The sequence below is a fragment of the Leucoraja erinacea genome, chromosome 5 (assembly GCF_028641065.1).
Source record: "Leucoraja erinacea ecotype New England chromosome 5, Leri_hhj_1, whole genome shotgun sequence".
NCBI classification, from domain to species: domain Eukaryota; kingdom Metazoa; phylum Chordata; class Chondrichthyes; order Rajiformes; family Rajidae; genus Leucoraja; species Leucoraja erinaceus.
This window is the reverse complement of record NC_073381.1, coordinates 64,017,115-64,041,501: the sequence shown is the minus strand read 5'-3', so window position 1 is coordinate 64,041,501 and position 24,387 is coordinate 64,017,115. Positions and strand designations below refer to the sequence as shown.

Below are 24,387 nucleotides of genomic sequence, written 5' to 3'. Positions count from 1 at the left end.
TTCAGGGCCGTTCACCCATTTTAAATAATTATCCCAAAACATTTAAATCATTGTTTTCACAGAGAGACATTCAAACAGAGATAGAGTAACATTCCTTCCCATTTACTGTAACTGGATTGCTTTTGTGCCACAACTATATACTTTAGATTTTTTACCATTTTATTCAAGCTTCACTTGCAGGGAATGTAAAAAAAGTATGGCTTTCCTTCAGTGAACTTTAGCACGGTTAATTCTAATAAGTGTCATGCTGGTACTAAACACGTCCTTCTCTTTGCCTGTGGGATTCATACTGTTACAAAAACCATATGCTGCTCAGAGACAACAGCTGAGCTGGCTTTTGACGTAATGGACTAGTTTGCAAGCACAGCCACATATGATGTGGTTGGTCTGTACAGCAAGCCATTTGGCCAGTTGCACAAAAAAGGTTTTGAGATTTGAGGTCAGGAGCAGTGGAATTGATCTAGACCATAGCCACACATCTGGAATAGATCAAAACTGAGTCAACTTGAATGCAATTGTATCAACTGCCGGAGCTCCATTTTAAATATTTTTAATTTACTGCTGTAACTTATAAATTCATTCTTAATGTACCAATTAAAAAAGAAAAACCATACATCTTAGATATTGACCGGAATTACTAATGTGCAATATATACAGTGCCCTCCATAATGTTTGGGACAAAGACCTATCATTTATATATTTGCCTCTACACTCCACAATTTGCGATTTGTATAGGAAAAAATAAATCACATGTGGTTAAAGTGCACGTTGTCAAATTTTATTAAAGGGTATTTTTTATACATTTTGGTTTCACCAAGTAGAAATTACAGCTGTGTTTATACCTGTACATAGTATCCCCATTTCAGGGCACCATAATGTTTGGAACACATGGCTTTGCAGGTGTTTGCAGCTGCTCAGGTGTGTTTAAATGCCTCCTTATTGCAGGTATAAGAGAGCTCTCAGCACCTAGTCTTTCCTCCAGTCTTTCCATCACCTTTGGAAACTTTTATTGCTGTTTATCAACAAGAAGACCATAGTTGTGCCAATGAAAGTCAAAGAAGCCATTATGAGACTGAGAAACAAGAATAAAACTGTTAAGAGACACCAGCCAAACCTTTGGCTTGCCAAAAATCAACTGTTTGGAACATCATGAAGAAGAAAGAGAGCACTGGTGAGCTTACTAATCGCAAAGGGACTGGCAGTCCAAGGAAGACCTCCACAGCTGATGACAGAATAATTATCTTTATAATAAAGAAAAATCTCCAAACACCATTCTGACAGACCAGAAACACTTTTCAGGAGTCGGGTGTGGATTTATCAATAACCACTGTCCGCAGAAGGCTTCATGAACAGAAATATAGAGGCTACACTGCAAGATGCAAACCACTGGTTAGCCGCAAAAATAGGATGGTCAAGTTACAGTTTGCCAAGAAGTGCTTAAAAGAGTAACCACAGTTCTGGAAAAAGGTTTTGTGGACAGATGACGAAGATTAACATATCAGAGTTAAGTATGGAGGAGAGAAGGAACTGCCCAAGATCCAAAGCATACCACCTCATCTGTGAAACACGGTGGTGGGGGTGTTATGGTCTGGGCATGTATAGCTGCTGAAGGTACTGGCTCACTTATCTTCACTGATGATACAACTGCTGATGGTAGTAGCATAATGAATCCTAAAGTGTATAGACACATCCTATCTGCTCAAGTTGAAACAAATGCCTCAAAACTCATTGGTCGGCGGTTCATTCTTCAGCAAACATACTGCTAAAGCAACAAAGGAGTTTTTCAAAGCTAAAAGATGGTCAATTACTGTGTGGCCAAGTCAGTCACCCAATCTGAACCCAATTGTGCATGCCTTTTATATGCTGAATGGAAAACTGAAGGGGACTAGCCCCCAAAACAAGTATAAGCTAAAGATGGCTGCTCTCCAGGCCTGGCAGAGCATCACCAGAGAAGACACCCAGCAACCGGTGATGTCCATGAATCGCAGACTTCAAGCAGTCCTTGCATGCAAAGGAAATGCAACAAATACTAAACATGACTACTTTCATTTACATGACATTGCTGTGTCCCAAACATTATGATGCCCGAAAATGGGGCATATGTATACATATGTATTAAACACTGCTGTAATTTCTACATGGTGAAACCAAAATGTATAAAAGTGGCTGTTATTAAAATCTGAAAATGTGCACTTTAACCACATGTGATTTTTTTCCTATTACAAATCTCAAATTGTGGAGTATAGAGGCAAATAAATAAATAATTGGTGTTTGTCCCAAACATTATGGAGGGCACTGTAATAACAATGTAAAAAAACACATTCAGGCAGTCAGTGCATGGGAAATGCCAGAGTTTTGCATTTGATAAGAATTCTGGAATGAAAACAAATTGGCCAACCAACTGAATTTTTAAGTAGAAAGTTGTTTTTCTGTTTAACCCAAAACTGCTATGAATCCAGACTGTAGAATACATTAAAACAATTAACATACTAATGATTTGGGTGTGAAGTGTAGAAGGCATTGAAGCCAAGTGTAGAAGGTATTGACACCGGAAGGGGGAAAAAATGACATTTACCAGTAGATGTCTACATTCCTTATTCTTTGAGGTTGAGCCGAAGGTCAAGCACACCATAAATATTAGCAGGGGGTGAGGCCAAAACAAGCATGCTCACAGCTGTTTAACCTCTCTGTTTCTGACATACAGAACACATATCGGCAATGCAATTTGCCAGAATATCAAAATTGGTAATTATTACAAAGTTCTTATAATTGTGAAGTATTCAAGAATGTTAAATGAGTTAAACTGAAGATTAGTCCAACGCACATATTTATGAGGAGACACAATTTGTCTGCACAACTTCTTACTATTAGTTAAAAGTGTATTCAGTACTTTTGTATTTCCAGCGAGCTGTGCTCGAAGGCATTGAAGTATGACGAATGGGGGTCATACATTTTTAGCCCTATCTCTCACTGTGCTCTGGCTGAATGCTACATATGTTTTCTGTGAAATATAGACCAAACACGCAACTTTAAAATCATAAACACTACTGCACAGAAACAAGTGCTTACAAATTTCAGTCAATTTCAACTATTGGGGAAATCCTGACTTCAAGCAGATAACCAGGTACATACCTAAATTCATGCAACTATTCCCAATGGAAAATCTCATTAAAAAGGGCATAATCAGCCTGGAGTCACAACAACTATTGACTGCTCTTTGTTTTCTGCATCCATTTATCCAGTGATTAAGTTAAACATACAATTGCCATGCACAAATTCTGAAATATATCAGTTGGCCAAGTTCCTTTATAATTTTAGTCTGATGGTAATGTACTCCCATAAAAGAGAACAAAATTCTTTGTTATGAGAAAAAGGAATTCAGAGATCTGGAAAACACCAGGGACTCATCCAGCACTCTTCTGAATTTGTATAAGCTGTCAGTTTCTGATACATGCCAAGGCAGTCTAGTCTATACTTCTGATTGAAGTACTTTAATCTACGTCTTTTCAACGTCCATCTTCTAGATTTTAGACCATTTACTGTTAATAAACAAACTGAGACTATATATAAAAAATATTGAAAGTTATTTTGCCTTTTCCCTCTACAATGCAGCTATAAAATCACACTCAATAGTAAATAGTCCGCCTTCCTTTTATAATTCGGTGGCTAGTGGGAACAGTGAGGGTATATATATATTTAGTATATATATTTACTAATCACTAAACTGTATACCTACATCCAATTCTGGAAAACACTTCCTATCTCCCTTATTGGTAGATTAAATGCCATAAAGATGATCTTCCTTCCGCAACTTTTTTATTTATTTGAATCATTACCGATATATCTCCCCAAAAGCTTTAAAAAAAATTGATTCTATTGTCACTAACTTTATTTGGGGCTACAAAACCCATAGAATACACAAAATACATTTGTGAAAATCCAAAGAAAATGGAGGATTAGCTCTACCTAATTCTCTTATTTTACTACTGGGCAACTGACATTACAAATATAACTTTCTGGTTGGACGATACATGTCAACATGTAAATTGGTTAAAAATGGAGAGGGAAGATTGTTTGCCTTTTAGTGTAGGCTCGATCCTCCTAACTCCAATATATTTGAATGTCAACATATGAGCAAAATCCGATAATACATAGTACTATCCGTATCTGGAAACAGCTGGAATTCAGTCTTAAATTGAAAAATATATCTCTCCTTCTTCCTATTGCAAATAATCCCTTGTTTAAACCGTCTACTTTAGTTATGGTGTTTGTTCAATGCAAGAACCTGGGAATCAATACTGTGGGAGACCTCTATAAGAATGGGACTCTCTCTTCTTTTCAAGAACTACAGGAGAAATATCACTTGAATGCCAATAATTCTTTTAGATACCTTCAAATTCGAGATTATGTGAAAACATATATACAAGACTGTCCTCTTATGGGTTCAGATCTATGGGTTCAGATCTATTAGACGATTGTTTGAATAGACATGCCGATACAAGTAAGTTGATATCTTACATTTATAAAACTCTTCTAAACATTGTCCCCCCACCCTGAGCTTTATAGGCGAGCATGGGAGGACGAGCTGGGTTTACCCATTTCGAAAGATATATGGGAGGAAAGCCTAATATACATACACTACTGTTCTTTAAATGCCAGGCATTGCCTGATACAATTTAAAGTATTGCATAGGTTATCCTACTCAAAGACCAAATTGAATAAGATCTTCCCAACTGTCTTTCCTCTCTGTGATAAATGTCACTTCCAAGAAACCACCCAAACCCATTCTTTTGTATCCTGTATTAAAATACAAAACTTCTGGACGGGAATATTCAATATCATTTCAAAAACACATAAAATTCAATTGGAGTCAGATTCAAAATTAATAATATTAGGAATGTCAGAGGGCTGCCCTAATTTAACGATATCCCAAAGACGCTTCCTTACTATGGTTTAATCACTGCGAAAAAACATACTTAAATTCTGGAAAAAGATAACAGTACCTACAGTGAAGATGTGGATCTCAGAAATGACCGAGACACTACCTTTAGAAAAAATAAGGCTTGTCTTGACAGACAAATCAGATCAATTTTCCAATATATGGTCTCCTTTCATTGAATTTCTTCAACAACATAATGGTTGAACACAATTTCAAAACCGACGCTAGGGTCGGGTGAGAGGGCGTAGGGAAGGGTAGTGGGATATATCTCCACTTCTTTCACTTCTTCGTTAGTTATGGGGTTTTTCTTTTTTCTCTTTCGTGTCTTTTTCGAAATTCTTTCTTTTCTTTTCTTTTCTTTTTTCTTTCCCTTTTTTTCCTTTTTCGTTTTTTTCCGATTTAGTTATTAGTTTATAAAATGTTAAAATTGAAGCTGTATGAAAATTGTATAATTGTTATGTCGATTACTTTCTCCTTGCACAATTGCTTCTAATAAAATTAATTTAAAAAAAAAATAAATAAATAGAATTAAAAAAAATATATATATATTATTGGGAAGCAGGAAGCCAATTGAGGGTGGAGGCACTTATGAGTGGGACTGGTGTGGACAGTAAATGAATGGGACAGGTGTGGGACAAGAGATGAATGGGGGTGGTGTGAACTGTGGATGTATGGGGCAGGTGAGGATCGTGGATGAATGGGAAGTAGAGATAATCTAGAAAATTGCAGGCCACTGAGTCTTGAGTCAGTGGTAGGGAAGCTATTGGAGCGGATACTTTGGAATAGGATTTATTCACATTTGGAAGGAAATGGGATAACTAAGTACAGTCATCATGGCTTTTTCCATGGCAGATCACGTCTTACTAATTTGAATTAGCTTTTTGAGGAGGTGTCAAAGGTGATTGATCAGAGTAAGGCAGTGGCTGTTGTCTATGTGGATTTTAGTAAGGCATTTGATAAAGTCCCCCATGGTAGGTTGATCCAGAAGTTTAAGATGTACGGAAGAGAGACACAAACTGCTAGAGTAACTCCGCGGGACAGGTAGCATCTCTGGATAGAAGGAATGGGAGATGTTTTGGGTTGAGAACCCTCTTCTGACAGGTGTACGGAAGATGTATGGAATCAGTGGTGTATGTGGCTGTAGATGGGACATCTGCTGCCTGGATTGGAGAGTTTTTCATTAGAGGGATAAACTTGAATCATTTTCTCTGCAGCGTTGGAGGTTGAGAGTAGACCTGATAGAAGTACATGAAACTATGAGAGCCATATATAGAGTAGACATTCAGAACCTTTTTTCCAACAGTAGGAATGTCAAAGGCTAGAGGGTGTAGCTTTAATGTCAGAGGGAAAAGTTTAAAGGGGATGTGCAGGGCAAGTTTCATTTACACTGAGGGTGGTGGCTACCAGGAATGCGTTGCTCAGAGTGATGGTGGAAGCAGATACAACAGTGGTGTTTAAGAGGTTTTTAGATAGACACATTGATATGCAAGAAATAGAGGGATATGGATTATTTGCATGCAGTGGATATTAGTACAAATTGGCATCTGGTTTAGCAAAGACATTGTGGACCAAGGAGCCTGTTTTAGTGCTGTATTATTCCATCTTTTTGCATATCATTCAACAGCTCAAATTCTATGAATAGTACTCCCTGGTATGAACTGTGCCACAATCCACTGGTGATATAGTTGTGTAAGCAGACGACTGATTTCTGAGATGTTTAAGAAGCCAGATTTTCACTTCTTTGTGCAGATGGCCAGGAATTTTATATTTGAACAACTGCTGAGCAACAACAGTGTTAAATATCTGAAACAGATGCTCTTTTGTGTCTGCATTTCATTTTCAAGACTTTTAAGCTATTACAACTTGGCGCCATTGAATTTCAACACAAACTTTGGTGCCTCACACGTAAGTTCCAGAGCATAGCTCAGAATAACCCAAACACCCTGAAAGAACAAAAGTCGTTTGCAATGAATGGAAACTAAAGCTATGATTTGAATTTTAGGGACCATACGGAGAAAGAGTTTTGATCTATAAATTATGTATTTCTTATTTTGTAAGTTTATCTTTTTTTAATTCCAACTGCGGCGTGCTTATTTTTTTGTTAAACTTGGCATTCCTTCCCTTTAGTTGGAAAGATCAGGCTTTAAATATATTTTCCGGCTGTCATCAGTGGCATTCTCCAAATGACAGGAGGTGTGTTCCCTTCAAGGCAGAAACTGTTTCTTTTGTATTTTGTTTCCAAAATGAGAAAGGATCCATTGCAAAAAAATAAGCCTTTTTATATATATTGGAGCCACATGGAGCTCTCCTTCACCATTATAAATTAAAAACTCTGCCTGACAAAGAATTAGATATTCATATGATTTCTAATTTACTGCTTCAATGTTCACACTCATGTGAATTTTCATTTTTCTTTGAAAAAAGTCACAACTGCTTGGCAAACACAAGTTTTGGGCAGTGGCATTTATCTTCTGGCTATTTCATTGATCCGTTTTTCTTCCATCCCAGATAATTTTATATTAGCAGTAAAATAACTAGATTACTTGTTCTTCAAAATGAATTATGCCTCACAATCATAATAGTTGTTAAAGCACTTACAGATTGTTGGTCAAAGTGCAAATGACCTTTATATTAGGCAGCCAATCCATCATGATCGTAAACCTTTCTTCTATAGAATGACATTGGCACAGGAATACATTAAGTACTGTGATTTAAAATCTAACTTAGAAACAAAAACACCAAAACGTTTTAAAACCTTTTAATTTTATTATTTACTTACACCCTTGTGTTGAAGATAAATATCTGGAGAATTAAAAAAATCTGTAATTAATTATTTTAGCTCTGAGTGCTTTCCTTTTAATTTGTATTATGGAGGGCGAGGGGGGAATTGTTTCGGATGTTTGCTGTGTATTACATAAGAACATAAGAATTTACACCTGGAATAGGCCTTTGTGCCCCTCAGCCTGTTCTGCTATTCAATAAGATCAAGGCTGATCCAGTCCTAGCCACTGCACCATATCCACGCTTGCTCCTCATGTCCTTTATTTTCCGTGTTATTTGAAAGTCTGTCAATCTCCACAGCTCTCTAAAGAGGACAACTACAAAGATTAACTCTGAGAGAAGAAATTCTGCCTCAACTCTCAAACAGGCATCCTACAACTTGGGCTCATTTTAGATATTCCCAAGAAAAAGCATTTTTTCAGCTCCCCTCAAAATCTTACACAGTTTAGTTTAGTTTAATTTATTACTGTTGTTATGTACTACCTAGTCAAGAAAAATACAATGCATGACTACAATCAAGCTGCCCACTGTGGTGCAGATACAGGATAAAGGGTATATACCGTTTAGTGCAAGATAAAGTCCAATAAAGTCTGATTAAAGTAGTTCAAAAGTCTCCAATAAGGTAGATGAGTGGTCAGGACCGCTCTCTAGCTGGTGAGAGGACTGTACAATTGCCTGATAACAGCTGGGAAAAAACTGTCCCTGAATCTGGAGCGATGTGTTTTCAAACTTCAGTACCTCTTGCCTGATAGAGGTGAGCCTGAGAGAGAAGAGGGAGTGACCAGGGTGAGTGTGATCCTTGAATATGCTGGTGGCCTTGTCGAGACAGCGAGAAGTGTAGATGGAGTTAATGGAAGGGAGGTTGGTTTGCGTGATGGACTGGGTCATGTCCATAACTTCCTGCACATTTTTTGCGGTTTTGGATTGAGCTGTTGATGGAGATGCATCCTGATAAAGTGCTTTCTACGGCGTCCTTTAGAAGTTGGTGAGAGTGGAACTTCTTAACCATTCTAAGGCGGTAGAGGCATTGGTGTGCTTTTTGGCCATTGCTTCAATGTGGCTAGTCCAGGACAGATTGCCGGTGATATTTATTCCTACCAAATAGAAGCTTTCAACCATCTCTGCATTGGCACCATCAATGTATGCGAGTGCTGCTTCGCTTTCTGATGTCGATCACAATGTGCCCAGTTTTGCTTGGTTTGGTTATGAGGTTCCTAATCTCCTTCCTGTACCCACATTCGTCATTATTTGATATCTTGCCCATTATGCGTGCCATCTGCGAATTTGCAAATTGAGGTGGATTAATATTTGGCTGCGCAGTCATGAGTGTATAAGGTGTATAATATGTGTTGAGGACTATCATAGAGGGCGAATTGTCACTTATCCTCACTGTTTGTGGTCAGTTGGTCAGGAAGTCGAAAATTCAGTTGCAGAGTTGAGAGCTAATTCCAAGTTCTACGAGTTTGCAGATGAGCTTGGATGGGATAATGGTATTGAAAGCAGAACTGTAGACAATGAACGGGAGTCTAATAGGAATTTAATAAGTCATTTGCAATGAGTATAGGCCTAATCATCTCAAGTTTTTTTCATCCCAGGAATCAACTTCATGAATCTTCTCTGTTCTGCCTCCAACATAAACACATCATTTGTGAAAGAGAGAACTGCAGATGCTTGTGTTCAAGAAGGAACTGCAGGTCCTGGAAGGTACACAAAATTGCTGGAGAAACTCAGCGGGTGCAGCAGCATCTATGGAGCGAAGGAAATAGGCGACGTTTCGGACCGAAACCCTTCTTCAGACTAAAGTAACTGCAGATGCTTGTTTTAATAGAATACATCCTTTACATTGCCCTCCATAATGTTTGGGACAAAGACCCATCATTTATTTATTTGTCTCTGTACTCCACAATTTGAGATTTGTAATAGAAAAAAGCACACTTGGTTAATGTGCACATTGTCAGATTTTATTAAAAGGGTATTTCACCATGAAGAAATTACAGCTGTGTTTATACATAGTCCCCCATTTCAGGGCACCATAATGTTTGGGTCACATGGCTTCACATGTGTTTTTAATTGCTCAGACCTCGACGGAGATGCGAATTTTTTCCTTGTCGCTTCTTCGCCCCCATCCTCGTGGTCTTACAGCTGGTTTGGTGTGGCCTTTCCCAGAGTCTGGCCCAGAGCTTCAGCGGCGGCGCAGCGGGGACTTTAACATCACGGAGCAGGGCGTCCCCTTGCCGGAGCTGCCTGAGAAGTGCTCTGACCGCTGGCCTGCGGCCTACAACAGTTCTTTAATTTTTAAGAAAGTTATAGGCTTTTGACTGTCCTCGATCACAGCTTTTGTGTTCAGTCAATGGAAAAGCAATAGGGAATAAGATGTTAATTTCCGAGTATGCAAATGGGCATAACTTTTTTAATACTGAAGATATGAAAGTGAATTAGGTGTCAAATTAAACTTATTTTTATGCTTTATCTGATGGGATAAATTACAGACTTGATTTTTAAAATCTCAAAATTTTGTAACATTGCTACCTCATGGCTCTTCCCCGTCTATTCTCCGAGCTCACTCCCTCCCGCCCACACACACCCCTCGCCCCACACCCCCCCCCCCCCCACATCCCCCCCCCCCCACACACACACCCCCCCCACCCCCTCCCCCCCACCCCCCACCCCCCCCCCCACCCCACACGCCCATGCCACATCCTCACTTCCCCCACACCACCCTCTCCCCTCCCTCCTACACCTCACCATCCACACACACCCCTTTTCCCCTTCCACACATGAAGAGGTGGGGAGGAGTGCTCGGAGATGAGGGGAAATGAGCCGCACCTGTGCAGTTCGGGGCTATGGGTGAGTGGTGGAATATTGTGTTGGGGGAACGCGTGAGTGGTGGAATATTGCGTTGGGGAATGGGTTGCGTTGGGCGATCAGACCTCCCGTGTGATTGGAACCTAACGGGTCCCACTTGGTCTAGTAACTATTAAATGTTTAACCTAGTACATCCATCAAACAATGTATTGCTGATTGTCTGTAATATTTATTTTGCCTAGGTGTAATTTTATTTAGCAGATACAAGCAAATATTTTATTATAGTCATAGAGTGATGTTGTGTGGAAAAAGGCCCTTTGGCCCAACTTTCCAAAGCTGGCCAACATGTCCCAGCTATAGTAGTCCCACCTGCCCGCATTTGTTCCATATCCCTCCAAACTTGATATATCCATGTACCTGTCTAACTGTTATTGTCTTGGGAATCCCTTCTAATTGCTTATCTCACTTGAGGCTCATTAAGCTTGAATATCGGTGCTGTAGGTCTGGAATCCAAATGTAGGTCAGTCAATTGCTACAGCTTAAAGAAACCAGCACTTGTTGCCAGCTATGATTCACCTAGATGTCAGCACGCTCATTCTTGAGTTAGGTGCTTATGCGTTCAAGTCAGTCTCCAGAAAATTTGAACTGACATTGGAATGCACTGTTGGAAAAGTTCTGGATGCTTGGATATGATTTAAACTAGGGCCCCAATTGTGGACATAGCACATAGATGGAAAAAAGTAGATAGTCCAAACGTTGACCAATATTTATATCTTAAACAGCATCTTGAAAATCAGTTAATATAACCATAATTGATTGTTATTTGTAGAACTGATAATTCCCTATCCTACAAACCATCTTCGATGATACAGCAAAAATGCTTCACTGGCTATGGAACATTTTAAAAGAAAGAGCTTTCATTTATTTTGTGCCCTTTGTGACCTAAAAATAGAAAGTATCACGGCAAATTAAACATTTTTGAAATGAACTTTCCTCCATAATGTAGTGGTCGTTTTTTGTACACATCGAGGTGAATTTCGGATGTTTATATAAAAACAAACCTTCCTTTCAATGGAGGAATCCCTTGATTTTCTTACAACGTAGAGGAGCTTAATGGGCCTTTCCCACTTAGACGATCAAGTCGTAGCAGGTTGCTGAAAAACAGGTGACTGGAATGGCGACTGTCAGAGTGGAACACACGCACGCATACACACATCGCTTCCTTCACCAGCCAGTTGTGCAGGTAAAGGACAGGGCAAGCAGGGAGAGCACTGCCTGAGTGAAAGCTCTAAGAGCTCTAACTCTCTTGAAGGCATCCAGAGAATTGGCCTCCACTACCTTCTGAGGCAGAGAATTCCACAGATTCACAACTCTCTGGTGAAAAAGTTTTTCCTCATCTCCGTTCTAAATAGCCTACCCCTTATTATTAAACTGTGGCCCCTGGTTCTGGACTCCCCCAACATCAGGATCATATTTTCTGCCCCAAGCATGTTAATGATCTTAATAATCCTTAATAATCATATGTTTCAATAAGACAACCTCTCATCCTTCTAAATTCCAGTGTATACTAGCCCAGTCGCTCTGTTCCTTCCCCATGGGGGTGTCACAGAATTTTACAATATTAGGATCAAGGACATAAAAATACTGAAAAGCTAATATCTTTGTATAGGACAAGGAAGATTCTATAGCTCACGTGCTGACATCTCAGCAAATTAAGTAAATTTTAATTTGCCTTGTCTTTCAGACTGGTGAGAAATTTCCAGTGGAGTTGCCCAAGGGTATCCTCGGACCAGTGCTTTTCTTAATCTACAATAATGAGTTGGACTTAGGTATGCAGCAGATAATTTTTAAATCTGCTTAAGGCAGAAAAACCTGGTCTACTGTCAGGTGGATATCAATAAACTTCAAGGAAATATACACAACATTGTGAAATCAACAGACAAAATGATGGAATGGGAAAAGCGATGGCAGATGGAATTTAATGTTTAGAAATGCTAAGTGGAAGGAAAAATAGGAGGATTATGAACTAGAAAACAATTCTGTCTGAAAAAGGTACAAGAAGAGAGATCGACATCATTCCTTGAAAAATGTCAAGCCAAGACGAGACAGTGATTATAAAAATATGCCTTTTAAATAGAGGCACACCATGCCAGAGCAAGAAAAACACAACAAATCTTTAATGAAAAACACAGTGGTTCGGCTACAATCAAGTACTGTGTTCAATTCTGGCTGCTGCATTTTAGGCAAGGTGTAAAAGCTTTACAGATGTGCAGAAGATATTGACCTCTTCTTCTTGCGTATGGCGTGCACAGCCTAAAGTTGTAGGACAACTTGTTCTATTTGATCTTATTTGATTGTGCACGCCGGGTTGATTGCATTCATCGAAACAGGGTGGACCACGTGAAGGTTGCAATCTCCCACCCCAAGAAATTGACTGAAATGATTCCAGGGATGAGAGCCATAGTTATATGGATAGACTAGAAAAGCAAGTGTTGTTTTCCTTGGAAAGGGGAGGCTATGAGGAGATCAGATAGAAGTATTTAAAATCTTGAAATCTTGGGCAGTAACATGGATAGAAACCGTTCATATTGGTATAGGTTTGAAGAACTAGGGGACATGGAATAAAACTGATTGGCAATAAAAATTAGAAGTGACATGAGGAAAAGTTTTTAACACAGTGAGTATTTAAGGCCTGCAATGCTGTATTAGTAGTGAAGGCAAATTCAATTGTAGCACTACCAAAGGGTAGGCATCTAAAAGGATAGAATTTGCAAGATTATGATAAGTAAGCAAGGGAATGAGACTAGATAATTGTTCACATAAAGAACATGTAAAATGACATAACCAGCAGCATTATTTTCATGCCGTATCATTCTGTGATTTCTGTCATATTGTGTTTTATTGTTCTCAATTTGCCTGTGATTTACAGATAATGCAGAGCAAATTATTTGATTGTTCATTGACAACATGGTACTTGAGAGCTTCAAAATCTTTGGTGTAAATATTACCAATGATCTGCCGTGGTCATTCACACTGAAGTGACAGCCACGGAGGAACACAAATGCAGTTACTTCTTCAGGAGACTGAGGAAATTCGGCATGTCCCAAATAACTCTTACATAATTCTACAGATGCACCATAGAAACCATACTATCCAGTTACATCACAATGCGGTTTGGCAAAAACTCTGCCCAATGTCACAAGAACTTGCAGAGAGTGATGAAAGTTGCCCAGGAAAATTGGCAACATAATCAAAGATTATACAGAAGCATGAAAGCATGCACTACCAGATTCAGGAACAGCTTGTACCCTTCTGTTATAAGGCTTCGGAACGGGATTTCCAGAAGCTCGAGTATATCCGATTCTCCTCTATCTCATTGGGAACATTGGACTTTTGTCTCGGAACTGTTGCGCTAGATTCTGCAATTTGCATCTTTACTAATTGCACTCGAGTTTGGCTTAGTTATATATAGTAATACCTGCAAAAACAAAGCCTTTCACTGTCAATAATAGACCTAAACCTATTCTCGGTACACGTCACAATAATAAACTAAACTAAACATTTCTTGATTCAGAACCAGCATGGTTTACTAATCATTCTTCAACCTCAATGCTTGGGGAGACTGCTGCTGCCTACCAGTTCATATTAGTGCATTGTGGAAGATGATGTGCTGAAATGAATTTACAATCACCACATACAAAACCATAAAAACACACACAAAGTCTGTGAACACGTGCCATTGCAAAGAGCAGCAAATCCCATTCAGCTGCTACTGATACCATAACCCACACTAGTTTACACCATGCAGATAATCTTGCAAATTAGACTAACAATTAAATAGTAAAAGTTGAGATGGATATGATTTATTGTGCTCCATACAGATATAATTACTCACGCAGCCAGCAAAATATGTCTTCAAAGTGAAATGGTAGCCAAATCTAAACGCATACGAGCTTTTAAATTCTGATTCTTTCCCTGATTCATTTGAGAAAGGGACTTAAAAGGCCCATAATAAATGGATTATATCAATGTCTGACTAAGCACTGACCAGACTGAAATCCATAACTCCAATATCATATGTATAAGTAGATAACAAACTCCACCTTAAATTATGACTTGTAGTTGTAAATTATGACCTGCAGTTGCATTAATAAACTCTAACATTGAAAGTATAAACATTTTGTTAATCTAGATGAGAATTCTTATCTGAGTTGTTTGAGACACATTTTCACCTTGTCACACGAAACCTGTGGTTATTCAAAGAGTTCTATAGTTCCTTTCTTTTCCTTGCAGTTTCTCAAAAGCAACATGTGATACGAGCCAGATGATCTGTTTTCTTGTGTGTTGGGGGGAATGATATCGACTCAATGAGAAGGTACATTGTTTTTGGTAGTCAATAGACCAGCACATTCCTTGCATGGCAAATGTCCAGGGGGGATCAGGGAGGCAGTATAACATGGGCATCAGATTCTTAAAAAACCTCCAGTGTCTAAACCCATGACTTGACATTGAACGCACTACCTCCTTGAAAATGTGTTGTTTATCTCTTTTATCTCGTTGCCCTTCTTGCTCAACTTACCTGCTTCTGATGCTCAGTGAAGCACAGCAACCATCTGATCTTGTAGCTGAACTGCCCTCTTCATGTCCTGGTTCATATTCCAGATCAGAAGCTTAACTACAACCTCTCCACCTTGCATCATTTTCCACCTCACCATCAAAGCTAATTCACTTAATAGTATCATACCCTTACGCAAGTCTAAGGTTTGCTCCATCTCCATAGGAACAAAACTGATGGAATTAAGAAAACTCTGTAATTCATAAAATGAGGGTGACTTTGTTGTTACATAATCCTTTTACATTAAAAGATAACCACCATAATGGCACAATGCTTCTTTGTTCCGATCTCCATTGCAAAGTGACATTTACTTTATGCTGCATTTATGTCAGCCATGTGTGGCATTTGTAATATAAAATAATAATGGGTTGAGAAAATGAATCAGACTGGAAGCTGACTCTTGCTCGTGTTCCTTTATGACTTGAGATTTGTGCCTTATTTGATTACACACCTCACTCCAGAAGGGTGGTTACCTATCATACATGCCAACCTAGAAAATCAATAGCTGTCAGACCCGTCAGCAAAGTAGACATACACCCATGAAGATGATAGATCACAAAGTCTTGGCAGGTGAAAACGCAAAGGTATGCGGGTTTGTAATTAAGTAGCATGTGAATGTACCAGTCCTTCATTTGCATGAAGACTTTAAATAAGTTAATCCCATTCATTCCATCTGTTCACTGCCATCTATTTCTTCCTCTTTTGATCTATGTTTCGTTTCCATATTGAGGAATCAGAAAGGAATCTAATTTTTACTCCAATGCAGTGCCGCTGATGATGGTTGCACTTTGATGGTGGTGTAAGTTTGGCCAAATCTCATCTCATGAATTTAACTCCACTTCTTTTTAAATATCTGAATTGGTTTCTGACACCTCTTAGCACTGTTGCCAGCATTACTGACACAAATTACAACCTCAGCTGTAATCTTGCAATCAAGCAGCTGTATTGCTTGCAATCGGTTCATTAACAATGGGAGTAGTGCTAAAGGAAATGAGAAGTTCCCTAACTCAAATTTTGAGGATATTTTACAGGATAAGGGCCCAATCTGTGCTAATATATATCAGTGAATGCAGTATCACTGACCTGGATTTGGAAACCACATGATAGTCACGTAACATGCGTGACATTCTCTTGAACCCGTTGATGCAATTTATTTCAACATTCGTTCCAAGTAAGTTGTTGTATGTTGTCATTAATCATTAATATTATGTTGTCATTATTCCATACAGGAAACATGCCATCTAAGTGATATTTTATGGCAAAAGTGACTACACTTTATGCTCATCTCCCTCCAGGTTTCAGATGTCCTGAAGGCAGCACAATGCAATTAAATCGTAAATTGTAGTTTTTACAGCAGGCTGTTATAGATTTTCTAAGTATCAATACTAGTTTAACTGATATTTATCTTATTGATATTTTTACGCAAGCAATAAATTTAAGATTCTGCGCTCCTGTGGGAATCTCGTCTGCTGATAGCAGAGACTAGAAAATCAGTCTGAAGAAGGTACTCGACCCGAAACGTCACCCATTCCCTCCCTCTAGAGATGCTGCCTATCCCACTGAATTACTCCAGTATTTTGTGTCTACCACATAAAATCTTCTGTGTATTCTGCAGTTTTTATATAATTTTTCAATAATTAATGATAACTTACAGCAGAATTTTACAGCACGATGGAGGAGACCTAGGACAGAAGGGTCACTGTGGGAATGGGAAGGGGAATTAAAGTGTTTAACAACCAGGAGATCAGGTAGGTCTCCTCCATTGTCAGAGTGATTCTAAATGCAAATTAGAGTAACAGCATCTCATATTTTGCTTGGGCAGCTTACAGCCTAGTGGTATGAATATTGATTTCTCAAATTTCAAATAACCCCGCATTCCCTCTCTCTCCATCCCTCCCCCACCCAAGTCACACCAGCTTCACCCAACAAATAGCTAACAATGGCCTGTTTCCTTTATCATCGTAACTTTTTTGCATATCTTTCATTCATTGCTCTTTATCTCTCTACATCATTGTCTCTGTCTCTTTTCCCTTTCCCCTGACTAGTCTGAAAAGGGGTTTTGACCCGAAACATCACCCATTCCTTCTCTCCAGAGATGCTGCCTTTCCCGCTGAGTTACTTCAGTTTTTTTTGTCTATCTTCGGTTTAATCCAGCATCTGCAGTTCTTTCCTACACATGTTCATAATATACATTTTTACATATTAATGCTCTTCTTCTGTTTTATCAGAACAACTGTTACAATTGTGAACAAAGATCAAATATATGATGGCAAATATTTTTATAAATAGCATTACATTTATTTTTTATAAATGCTTTGCTTGTAGATCAATCCTCTTTCTGCAGTACGTAACAATTTACTTAGTTCAGAGTAAATATTGCCCGTTATCATAAACAGCTTCTTCCTGCATTTTATGCACATATTGTTCTTCATTTGCCTCTCTTTCCTTCAAATATTTCCTGAACAGCTAAGTTAATGTACTTCAAGCTTCAATGGGAATAAACTGAAGGAAAATTCATTCACACCTGGCTTGCTTTGTTAGGTTTCATTAACACCTAAATGCCCCAGTTATTATCAATAGCTTTGTTTAATTGCTCACTGCTAACTTTGAATCGATGCCCATTTCCGTTCTGTTCTCTTTGAGCCAACCCTGTACAACATACATTTTGGTAACACAAACGGGCATTACTTCACCTAACTTACATGTATACAATGTGAGTGAGATATTTTCCTGAGCGGATTTTGAGCAGCAAAAAGCCTGATTTAAAAGTTGGGTGTAAAGAGCGCAAACATACGAAGTGAAAGTATGCAGGGTTGGCCACATGTATTAATGTATTAATTACTGTTGCATTTGAAATGACAAAATCACACACCAAAATTAAAGAACTGCTATTTTCTTCAGATTGCTTCCAGCTGCAATGGGGAAGTCTTGCCAGCTCTTAATAAGCAAATTTCCTCAACTGACATAACTTAATCCTCACGAGTTTAAACTCAACATAAACTCAAACTCAACCAATCTCATAATCGACACCAATTTGCCATCTTATGGAAGACTGTGGGAGAAAAGTAATCAATGAATAAGTTATCAGCAGAGCATTTCAATTTGCTGTTGACATGCCTTGAAGATGCACCAGAAATACTTGAAATATTCAGAACCCAATTAAGCTTTGAAACAAAACTACCGGTGTTAAAAAAAATCAATACAATTATACATTAAACAATTTAACTAATGTATTGATCTTAACAAGAGGGCTAGTTAAAAATCAAATTTTGTATATTATGTTTTAGGTTAACTATTTTTGGCTAATTTGAACTCAAATATCTGAATATGGCGCTGTTTATACTATTTATTACTCTCAGCATTTTGTGTCTATCTTTGCTGTTTATACACGTTGACTTTGGCTGAATGTGAAGATTTAAAAGAAAACTGAGAGTAGTCTTTATTAGGTTAGGGTGGTTAATTGGTTGAGCTGGAATTTAATCATGACAATTCAGAATCAAGATGTGAAGGTTTTTAATGCAAATTTCAATCTGACAATAGACAATAAGTGCAGGAGTAGGCCATTCAGCCCTTCGAGCCAGCACCGCCATTTAATGTGATCATGGCTGATCATCCACAATCAGTACCCCGTTCCTGCCTTCTCCCCTGACTCCGCTATCTTTAAGAGCCCTATGAAGCTCTCTCTTGAAAGTATCCAGAGAACCGGCCTCCACCGCCCTCTGAAGCAGAGAATTCCACAGACTCACAACTCTCTGTGTGAAAAAATATTTCCTCATCTCCGTTCTAAATGCCTTACCCCTTATTCTTAAACTGTGGCCCCTGGTTCTGGACTCCCCCAACATCGGGAACATGTTTCCTGCCTCTAGCGTGTCCAAACCCTTAAATAATCTTATATGTTTCAATAAGATATCCTCTCATCCTAAATTCCAGAGTATACAAGCCCAGCCGCTCCATTCTCTCAGCATATGACAGTTTCGCCATCCCGGGAATTAACCTTGTGAATCTACGCTGCACTCCCTCAATAGCAAGTATGTCCTTCCTCAAATTAGGGGACCAAAACTGTACACAATACTCCAGTCGTGGTCTCACTAGGGCCCGGTACAACTGCAGAAGGACCCCTTTGCCCCTATACTCAACTCCTCTTGTTATGAAGGTCAACATGCCATTCACTTTCTTCACTGCCTGCTGTACACGCATGCTTACATTCAGTGACTGATGAACAAGGACCCCCCAGATCCCGTTGTACTTCCCCTTTTCCCAACCACACCATTTAGATAATAATCTGCCTTCCTGTTTTTGCTACCAAAGTGGATAACCTCACATTTATCCACATTAAACTGCATCTGCCATGCATCTGCCCACTAACCCAACCTGTCCAAGTCACCCTGCATTCTCATAGCATCCTCCTCACAGTTCACATTGCCACCCAACTTTGTGTCATCTGCAAATTTCCTCATGTTATTTTGAATCTCTTCATCTCAATCATTGATGTATATTGTAAATAGCTGCGGTCCCAGCACTGAGCCTTGCGGTACCCCACTAGTCACTGCCTGCCATTCTGAAAGGGACCCGTTAATCCCTACTCTTTGTTTCCTGACTGCCAACCAAATTTCTATCCATGTCAGCACTCTACCCCCAATACAATGTGCCCTAATTTTGCCCACTAATCTCCTAAAAATCCCCAAACACCTGTCCGACAGATCAGAAACACTCTTCAGGTGTGGATTTGTCAATGACCACTGTCCGCAGGAGACTTCATGAACAGAAATATAGAGGCTACACTGAATGATGCAAACCACTGGTTAGCCACAAAAATGGGATGGCCAGGTTACAGTTTGTAAAGAAGTACTTAAAAGAACAACCCCAGTTCTGGAAAAAGGTTTGTGGACAGATGAGACAAAGATTAACATAGCAGAATGATGGCAAGTGCAAAGTATGGAGGAGCGAAGGAACTGCCTAAGATCCAAAGCATACACCTCATCTGGGAAACACGGTGGTGGGGGTGTTATGGCCAGCGCATGTATAGCTGCTGAAGGTACTGGCTCACTTATCTTCATTGATGATACAACTGCTGATGGTAGTAGCATAATGAATTCTAAATTGTATAGACACATCCTATCTGCTCAAGTTCAAACAAATGCCTCAAATATTCATTGGCCGGCAGTTCATTCTATAGCAAGACAATGATCCCAAACATACTGCTGAAGCAACAAAGGAGTTTTTCAAAGCTAAGAAATGTCAATTCTTGAGTGGCCAAGTCAATCACCCGATTTGAACCCAATTGAGCATGCCTTTTATATGCTGGAGAAAACTGAAGGGAACTAGCCCCCAAAACAAGCATAAGCTAAAGATGTCTGCAATACAGGTCTGGCAGAGCATCACCAGAGAAGCCACCCAGCCACTGGTGATGTCCATGAATCGCAGACTTCAAGCAGTCATTGCATGCAAAGGATATGCAACAAAATACTAAACAAGACTACTTTCATTTACATGATATTGCTGCGTCACAATATTATGGCGCCCTTAAATGGGGGGACTATGTATAAACACTGCTGAAATTTCTACATGGTGAAACCAAAATGTATAAAAATGGCCTTTATTAAAATCTGACAATGTGCACTTTAACCACATGTGATTTTTTAAAATTACAAATCTTAAATTGTGGAGTACAGAGGCAAGTAAATAAATGATGGGTCTTCGTTCCAAACATTCTGGAGGGCATTGTATGTAATGGGGTTTTCACAAGCACAGAGATGAGCATTATGTTATGTAGTTAGGTCACCGCTGACCAGAACCGCATAAACCACCGTTACTGTCTGTAACCAGTTGCGTTGTGATTAATATTGTGTGATTTTCTTGCAAATTCCTATGTTTCGTTTTTCTTTCAGAAAATAATACGCCTCACCCATTCTGTGCAAAACATAAGACTTTTCACTGCAACCCGCTGCTCTCTGCTACCTGCTGGGACTTCTACACAACAACCACAGTCAGGAATTTGAATCATTCCCTTTGCCTGGGAAACCCCAGCCTCGAGTAAACCTGATGAGGATAATCAGTGGTACAGTACAAATAGTGGTCCGGATAACTAAGAGGCGTGCCGACCAACATTGAACAAAGATCAACTATGCTGCTGAAATAACAATTTTGGATTTAACACCAAAAATCACTAATTACTGTAAAATAAACTGCTTTTCAACATTCAAGAGGATGTTTCCACTAGTGAGAGAGTCTAGGACCAGAGGTCATAGCCACAGAAGAAAAGGACGTACCTTTAGAAAGGAGATGAGGAGGAATTTCTTTGGTCAGAGAGTGGTGAATCTGTGGAATTTATTGCCACAGCAGGTTGTGGAGACCGTCAATGGATAGTTTTAAGGCAGAGATAGATAGATTCCTGATTAGTACGGGTGTCAGGGGTTATGTGGAGAAGGCAGGAGAATGGGGTTAGGAGGGAGAGATAGATCAGCCATGATTGAATGGCGGAGTAGACTTGATGGGCCGAATGGCCTAATTCTGCTCCTACAACAAATGAACAAATATCATGTTATGGCTGAAAGAAGTCAATTCTTTTTGGCAAAGATAATGGATGAAAAAAATTAGGAAAATCAAAAAGGTACTACAACTGCTGAAAATCTAATGAACCCCAGAAGATATGGAAAACACTCAGCATTTAAGGCAGCATCCATAGAAAAAGAAACAGTTACACTTTCAGGTCCAGGACTCTTCATCATAAGCGAGAAAGAGAGAAAACAAGTTTGTTTTTAATGGCCAAGAAGGTGGAACAAGGATGCGTAGAATGAAAGTGTGGTTGTGATAGTTCAAGATCTGCATGTTTCTGTTAGAGTGAAGGTTGTCAGGGATAGGGAAACATGGGTGGCAAGAGATATTGAGACTCTGGTCAGAAGAAAGAAGGTTGCATGGGTCAGGTACAGGCAGCTAGGATCAAGTGAATCCCTGGAAGAGTATAGGGAATGCTGGAGTATACTTAAGGAGGAAATCAGGAATGCACAAAGAGGGCATGAGACAGCTTTAGTAGAAAACATTAAGAAGAATCCAAATAAATGTTGTTAGCATATTAAGGAATAATGAGTAACTAGGGAGAGAAAAAGGCCTCTGAGAAACCAAAGTGGACATCTCTGTGCTGAGCCATAGTGAACGGGTGTGATCCTTAATGAATATTTCCCCTCTGATTTTACCATGGAGAAAGACGAGAAGACATGGGAATTCGGAAACGGTGGTATAGACAGTTTAGTAGACAGTGAATATGGGTTATCAAGAATTACAGCAGGATCTTGATCAGCTGGGAACGTGGGCCAAGGAATGGCAAAATGGAGTTTAATTCAGATAAGTGTGAGGTCTTACACTTTGGAAAGTCAAACAAGACAGAATCTTCCCAATGAACTGTAGGGTCTAGTGATGTATTGTAGAACAGAGGGATCCAGGAGTACAAGGACATACTTCCCTGAAAGTGGCATAACAGGTAGAAAGGGCAGTGAAGAATGCTTTTGGCATCCTGGTCTTCATTAGTCAGGGCTTTGTGTAAAGAAGTTGGGAAGTTGTGGCAGTTATTCTAGCTGTTGATGAGGTCACACTTGATTATTGGAGTTTTGCTTCACCTTGCTATAGGGAAGATGTCTCTTTAAGCTGGAAAATGTGCATAAACTATGTTACCAGGTCTCGAGGGACTGAGGTTGGGCAGGCTCTGCTGTTTTCTAATGGGTGTAGGAAACCGAGAGTTGACCTTATCGAGGTGTATAAAATCATAGGGCAAATGCACAGAGTCTTTTTCCCAGGGTTGGGGAATCAAATACTAGAGGGTATAGGTTTAAGGTGAGAGGGGAAAGATTGAATAGGAACTCGGGGCAACATTTCCACAGGGTGTGGTCTTATATGGGACGAGCTGCCAGAGACAGTAGTTGAAGAACGCAGACTAATAACATTTAAAAAATGTGGTCTGGCCTCATTAATCCATTTACATTCTATGCCTGCTACATAATGGTCTTCTTCTTATCGAGTCCACACACAAGATTAGAAGTTGTTCAGCCAGAACTGAACACACTTCTCTGCATCTGCATGCAATGGTGTCTGTCTTGTCGCTTCTTGTGCTTCTTGTGCGTGGTGGTGGAAAGATTGGTGGAAACAGGGCCATGACGTGAACGCTCTTTCCTTGACCCCTACATAATGGTGCATGATCATGATTCTAACCAATGTATCCACCATAGACACAATCCCAGTCCAGACTGGATTCAAACAAGGTTGTCATATCACTCTAACTCACTTTTCAATCTTTCTCACCACACAAGGTTCTTGTCGAGTACAGCAAATTTACAAGACAAATGGGAAACTATTCAGTCACTGATTCCATGCCAGCCTCAGTCACTGGTCTGCACTGCACATTGATTTCCAAGGCATTGTTCATTCATTCACCACTGTAAAAATAGAGAGTACAACTTCCATTAAACTTCAACATCACAAAACACCTGCCATACAACACTGTCCTTAGCAAGATAAGACCTTGAAATGTTTGTTCTCCTCTACTTTTAATGGAAGCTGCTTCTCAGAAAAAAATCATTGGTGTTGAAGGTTGCACGGGTTTTAGCTATCTAAAGGGCCTGTCCCACTTGGGTGACCTAATCCGCGAGTTCGCCCTCGACTCATACTCGCAGCATGGTCGACACGAGGTCGTAGGAAGTCTTCGTAACTGTCCTTCATGCTCGTGAGTGGTCTCCGCGTACTCGAGGCCTCAGCCAGGTCGCCGTGTTTTTATCAATATGTTAAAAAATGTCCGCGAGGAAAAAAAAGGTCGCCATGGAAAAAATCGATACTTTTTTTACTCGTTGGTTTAGTCGTAGTAGGTCGTAGTAGGTCAGCATGTTAGTCATAGGTAATCGAGGGTAGTCAAAGGTAGTCGAAGGTAGTCGTAGATTGTCTTCATCATAGTAATAGGGAGATCGAAGGAGGTCGTATTCATTCTCCACTATTCGGTGTCAAATTTTCCCGAAGTTAGTCGTAGCTTGTCGTAGCTAGTCGAAGCTGGTCTTCAACATAGTCGAAGGAGGTCGAAGGAGGTCTTCTAGCTGAAGGAGGCCTTCAACATGTAAGTTTTTCAAACTATTCTAAACTCGTCAATTACGTTGCCCAAGTGGGACAGCGCCTTTAGAATCAGAGTTTTTGAACCTAGCAAATGGTCTATCAAGTGGCAGTGATTTGTGCCCTTCAGTACACAACAGAGATGAGACTTACTTTTAAC

General features: G+C 39.5%; 1 protein-coding gene and 1 long non-coding RNA gene across 2 annotated transcripts in view; one reads left to right on the top strand and one right to left on the bottom strand.

Annotated features, from left to right (window-relative positions):
• The window catches only part of nt5dc1 (5'-nucleotidase domain containing 1), a 439,504-nt gene that overhangs the window by 52,295 nt on the left and 362,822 nt on the right, over positions 1 to 24,387 (bottom strand).
• Positions 5,371 to 16,804, top strand: LOC129697336 (uncharacterized). The gene is made up of 3 exons (XR_008723502.1): positions 5,371 to 6,844; positions 9,316 to 9,522; positions 12,270 to 16,804. It is a non-coding gene; the product is annotated as an uncharacterized LOC129697336 (long non-coding RNA).